The sequence below is a fragment of the Cydia strobilella genome, chromosome 4 (assembly GCF_947568885.1).
Source record: "Cydia strobilella chromosome 4, ilCydStro3.1, whole genome shotgun sequence".
Taxonomy (NCBI): Eukaryota; Metazoa; Arthropoda; class Insecta; order Lepidoptera; family Tortricidae; genus Cydia; species Cydia strobilella.
Window position 1 is genome coordinate 406205 of NC_086044.1, and position 6000 is coordinate 412204.

Sequence of the window (6000 nt, forward strand, 5' to 3'; positions counted from 1 at the left end):
CTAATATTAACACTCATCAATAAGTAGTCATGAATTGGAACAAGTATAAATTTAAAAAAATTGTAAAGTAAAAAGCACTAGTTCGTGAATACCAACTTTCCGCACGCTGAACAGCTACGTAAAGTAGCACTTTTTGAGCAACTGTATTAAAAAGCAATTTTCATTTTATTTAATTTCATTCATGATATCATAGAACTTTGCACTCACGTCGAATAGGCAGCACGTCGTGTGGCCTCTGATTACGTTATTTTGAATCTCCACCTCATTATTTATTGAAGATGAATTTCCTTTTATATTTCTGAAACTTTTAGAACACTCAAGACAATTTTGGCAATAAATAAATTTACTTTTGTAAGTATCGGCCTTATAATCAGATTTGTCTAAACTCATTTATACCCAGCTGCTGTCCCAGAAAGGAGTTTATAATTATGGATGGTAAAGAAAGGATGCCAATCTCTTATGGCAGAATTGTTGCAAAAGTGACCGCTTTCAGCTTTAAATAATAGTTCCTAATCTCTCCGGAGGCGCTAGTTAGGCTCTGGGACATGAGTATAACATGAACCACATATAAGGTAACAAATAACCCGACCAAATTACGTAGGTTGTTTTTGGTAGTATTTCGGTGTATGGTGGCGCCGCCTAATTACTGTTTTTTGATGGACACTTTTCATACATAGAGATTTGGCTCCTTTATATAGTCTCCATGTTTATAATGTTAAAAAAGTGACTGTTAAACTCATGGGGTGTAATAGCTACCACAGTAACATTCGCGTAGACTGCTATTGTGGTAGGAATTAGGTATAGGTACCGAACCATGTTTTTTTATCTTTATCAATTTCCAAAATTTACGATAGCCGCTCTGTATTCCTGGACACCGTTCTCAACTCAGGTTTTCCGTATAGTGTACTTCAAAAAAGGAGTGTACAGGTTTTTAAAGAGTCGCGCATGTAATATCTCTCGTGTTGCAGGCGTCCATAGGCTACGGTGACTACTTACCATCAGGGCCGTATGCTTGTTTGCCACCGACGTGGTATAAAAAAGAAAAAAACTCAGTAGTCTCAGTACTAGCAATGCCTGGCCTCGCTTATCAAACTGGATTGTTTACGAAAGATATCAACTTATTGCTGTAACTTTGATGAATGATGCTTAAATGTGACGTTTTCAACCAAAAGGTACCACTTTGTCGGTTGTCGATAAGGTTGATTTCTAATTTAAGCTATATGGAAATAGCGCCTTACTGACAATGGACAATAAGTACCCTTTTGGTTGAAAATGGCACAAATTATTTATAGTTTTCTGCATGGATGCTTTCCTCCATGTATGAAACTACTTTGTCTCAAAACTAAGTACTTAATTCAAATATTAGTCACACCTAAAGCAAGATATTCGAGTAAGTTCGGGACCATTTTGGGGAGATTTTGGCAATTTTGGTAATTTAATGTAACTTTAATTTGCAAAGTTCGCGGTAGCCCCTGAATTTTTGAACACCGTTTTCAACTCGGTACCTGTCAATCAATTAGGGCCAGCAGTGTCTGCTCTCACCAAACTACCCAACTTGATTGTTTACGGAAGCTATCAACTTGTTGCTGTTACTTTGATTATGATTAATTGATCATTAGATCGGTCTATGTAAATGTAATACGAGTACCTACAGGGTAACCGAATATCTATTAACTACCTATAGGCGCTATAGGTTCCGCTATCCATTAATAAAAATATATTATGAAATTCATAGGCGAAAAATGCAGTTTTTAAAATAGCTGTGGCTTAATTTAATGAGGTTGAGTATCCTATCCTACGAAAATTGTTTTTAATAGCGATGAAACAAATTGGTAACTTTACATGACATACTCATTTAAATGTCAGCGACTGTAACTTTTTGCTCCGTGCATGACTGTGGCGGACATATTGCGTACTTGATAGTTGCTGGCAGCTACCAAATAGTATGAAGATGTCACCTGAAAGTTCATATTTTCACCACGTCGTGCGTTGGCGTTGCATGTATTTCTCCCACCACCAACTTCTGACATAGCCAATAATTAATATTTTATTTACATACAAGATATATACAGTGGTACTACGTAAATGAAATTAATAACTAGCTTAAATCTAAAATAGGCCCTTGAGGCATTGTACCAAGGATGCTGGCGGCATTTCCCCGCTGTATCGCAATGCTGATACGTTGTGCGAGAAAGCCGCCAGCTCCTCGGTCACCAGTTACGTCAACCAGACGCTTCGCGATTTCTGCAAACAACTTGTGCGCGCTGGGACCCCATTGACCTAGAGTTTCAACTCCAAATGGCACGAAATGGTACTCTCTACCGAGGCTTTTATATTTATTACGTTTTAAAATTTCGGCGCTTTCGCGCTCCGCCCGCTTTACATTAGTCCGTTGGAGGTGGGACGGTGCCAGTGTGTCTACGCAGGTAGCATCCCACACCAACAAACATTATACTTATAGGTACCTATAGGTATTTAACTGTGTAGTAGTAAGTGGTTGCATTTGAGTTATCGAATTTCCCCAGGGCGAGCGGAGCCGCAGGCGTTGCTAGAGGCAGTTAATTGGCGCGCAATTGTCTTGAGACGCTGCTGACGGCGGAATGTCTTTACAATGGGGCCACAGAAACAGCGGGTTTCGTGATTATTTCATGGTATATTAAACGGTCATGACGACGGTCGGACGTATTAGGTACGAAAGGGGGCGTCCATTAATCAAGGGGGTCTGAGCTTCAATGTTGCATATCATTATAATCCAACCGACCAGAACACTGTAGGCCCCTGCTCTAAGTCTCCCGCTGCCTCCTATGGTCACCCGCTGAGTTAGTGGCCACAACTATGCACTGAGCTTCAATGTTGCAAATCATTATAATCAGTCTAACCTACCAGAACACTCTAGGCCCCTGCTCTAAGCCTCCCGCATGCCTAATATAGTCACCCGCTAAGTTAGTGGCCACAACTATGCACTGGGCTTCAATGTTGCATATCATTATAATCAGTCTAACCGACCAGAACACTCTAGGCCCCTGCTCTAAAGGGGCCCACTGACTATCAGTCCGCCGGACGATATCGGCCTGTCAGTTAGAACAAAAATTTGACAGTTCCGTACAACTGACAGGCCGATATCGTCCGGCGGACTGATAGTCAGTGGGCCCCTTAAGTCTCCCGCATGCCTAATATAGTCACCCGCTAAGTTAGTGGCCACAACTATGCACTGAGCTTCAATGTTCCATATCATTATAATCCAAACGACCAGAACACTAGGCCCCTGCTCTAAGTCTCCCTCATGCCTAATATGGTCACCCGCTAAGTTAGTGGCCACAACTATGCACTGAGCTTCAATGTTGCATATCATTATAATCCAACCGACTAGAACACTCTAGGCTCGTGCTCTAAGTCTCCCGCTGCCTCCTATGGTCACCCGCTAAGTTAGTCGCCACAACTATGCACTGAGCTTCAATGCTGCATATCATTATAATCAGTACAACCGACCAGAACACCAGGCCCCTGCTCTAAGTCTCCCGCTGCCTCCTATGCTCACCCGCTAAGTTAGTGGCCACAACTATGCACGGAGCTTCAATGTTGCATATCATTATAATCAGTCCAACCGACCGGAACACTAAGTCCCTGCTCTAATTTCAAACACTATGCTTTGTCGCTTCTCTATTCGAAAGGTATTGAAGAAAACAAATTTAATTTAGTTGTTTACAGTGAAGAAAATGTAATCTATCCTCGTCTAGTAGGATATTTTTAATTAATCTATTTTTATATGGTCTCGAATACAGCTGGCTGGTCCGATTTGGGAAAGGTTTTATGTTTGATAAGATATAGTTTATTATTAAAAAACCGGCCAAGTGCGAGTTGGACTCGCGCACCGACGGTACCGTACTTTTTAGTATTTGTTGTTATAGCGGCAACAAAAATACATCATCTGTGAAAATGTAAACTGTCTAGCTATCACGGTTCATGAGATACAGCCTGGTGACAGACAGACAAACGGACAGACGGACAGACGGACAGCGGAGTCTTAGTAATAGGGTCCCGTTTTTACCCTTTGGGTACGGAACCCTAACAAAAACAAAGCGGTACTAACGTAACGCTTAATTTTTAAAACTTTGGACTAAGTACATAATTTAAAACGAATTGCTATTATTTTTTTATTTTTAAAACACAAAAAATTAAAAATTAAAAACATGATATCCGCGCTCCCGGACACGCAATTCCATCTCGCTCACGCTTCGCTCAGTGAGAGTGACAGAAGAACACGAACACAGCCACAGGAATTAAAAAGTGGTAACACTGTAGCGTCGTCCCGTTTTTCTTAGATTGATTTGAAAGGGATGACACTACAGTGTTGCCACTTTTTAATTTCAACTCTTTTTTGCCAGACTATACTACTGCACCTTAATGTTTTTGTCTTGTCCTCAAATCGTCCAAAATTGTACTGTATTGTATTGTAGTACGGGCGATTTTCCGCAACTCGACGACTGGCGCCTATTTTGCGTCCTATTTTTGTCCAAACTTGTCCAATGCCCCAATCTTTTAAAACATTTGCGTTCAAAAGCAATTTATTTCAGCCCCCAATTTTATTGTAAATCCCACAATGAAAATTAAACGATCGACAAAGGGTTAAGCCTCGAGCCGCAGGCACTTGGACAATTAAAATGTCAAATTAATGTTTTTTTGTTATAAATTAGGATAAATGCGCGACAACTTGTCTTTCTATTGTCTCAAGTGTAAGAAGGCAGAATCGCTATATTATTATCTTTCTAATGATATTTTGAACTTAGAATATTATGTACTATCGGGTACATTCCCGGTGAACCACCTTAAGGGCAAAGATGCAGATGGTCAGGCGATATCATATATCATAAAAGTGATGACCAATAGCATAGCACTTAAAAATGTGGATGTTGAAATAAAAAAGGTCAGGTAAAGTTCATTGCCGGCCATTGTCTTTGTGACGGTCGGCATTTGGAAACTAAGATAAGGAATCCAAAATGAATCCTAATTTGGTTATCTTTATGGGGAGGCGAAGCTTAGCCTAAACAACTAATAAACTAAATTAATTTTTAACAAGCAGAAACGTCTGCGATCGATGCTATTAAGCTTAGAATAAATTTAAAAGTGGAAAAATTACTGCCTTGGGAGTCTTGAACTTGTTGATCCAGAGGACGTGAGTTCAAGTCTCACCCAAGGCAGTAATTTTTCCACTTAACTAATAAACTGTCCTTATATATACTACCTATTCTGTGTCTTATTACCTATTTTACCCTTTTCATTATTAACATAAATTATCCTAAATGCATCGTAATTAGTTATCTTTATGGAAGGCTGAGTTTAGCTCGCTAGTAAGGAACGAGGTAAAGAAATTCTGAAGTGGTTCACCGGGAATATCCCCGATTGTAAATACCTAAATTTAATGTAATTTTCTAAGAACAAATTAAATAATTTTCTATGAAAATATTTTAATTTGTGGTTTTTCAAGTAGACACACTACTATTTAAACTATAAACTGAAATAAATGTCATATACGAAGGAAAAAATTACCAAAGCCTCCAGTGTCCAGAGCTGGAATCGAACCAGCGTACCCCGTTTACCGGACAGGTGCCTGAACCGCTCGGCTATCCGCCATTTTTTTGGTCATTTTTTTCCTTCGTATATGACATTTATTTCAGTTTAATCACAGAGTAACTTATACTAGAGCGGTACTGTCATAGTAAATTTTGTAACCCCAGTAAATTCACTGCCATCTGTCGACACACTTTAAAACTAAAAATGAAGATTTATAAAAAAAAGGATAAAATGTATTTAAATATGGATAAATGACTTTTTTTATTTGCATTAATTATTTTTATGATTTTGACCCATGTTCTTTCACTGATATACGTTAAAATTGTTAAATAACAAACGAAACCGTCAACGCCATCTATACGACTGTAGGCCAAAACTAGTAGCGCCCTCTGAACGAGAATCAAATTTTCTTGATTTTCGAGGCACGTT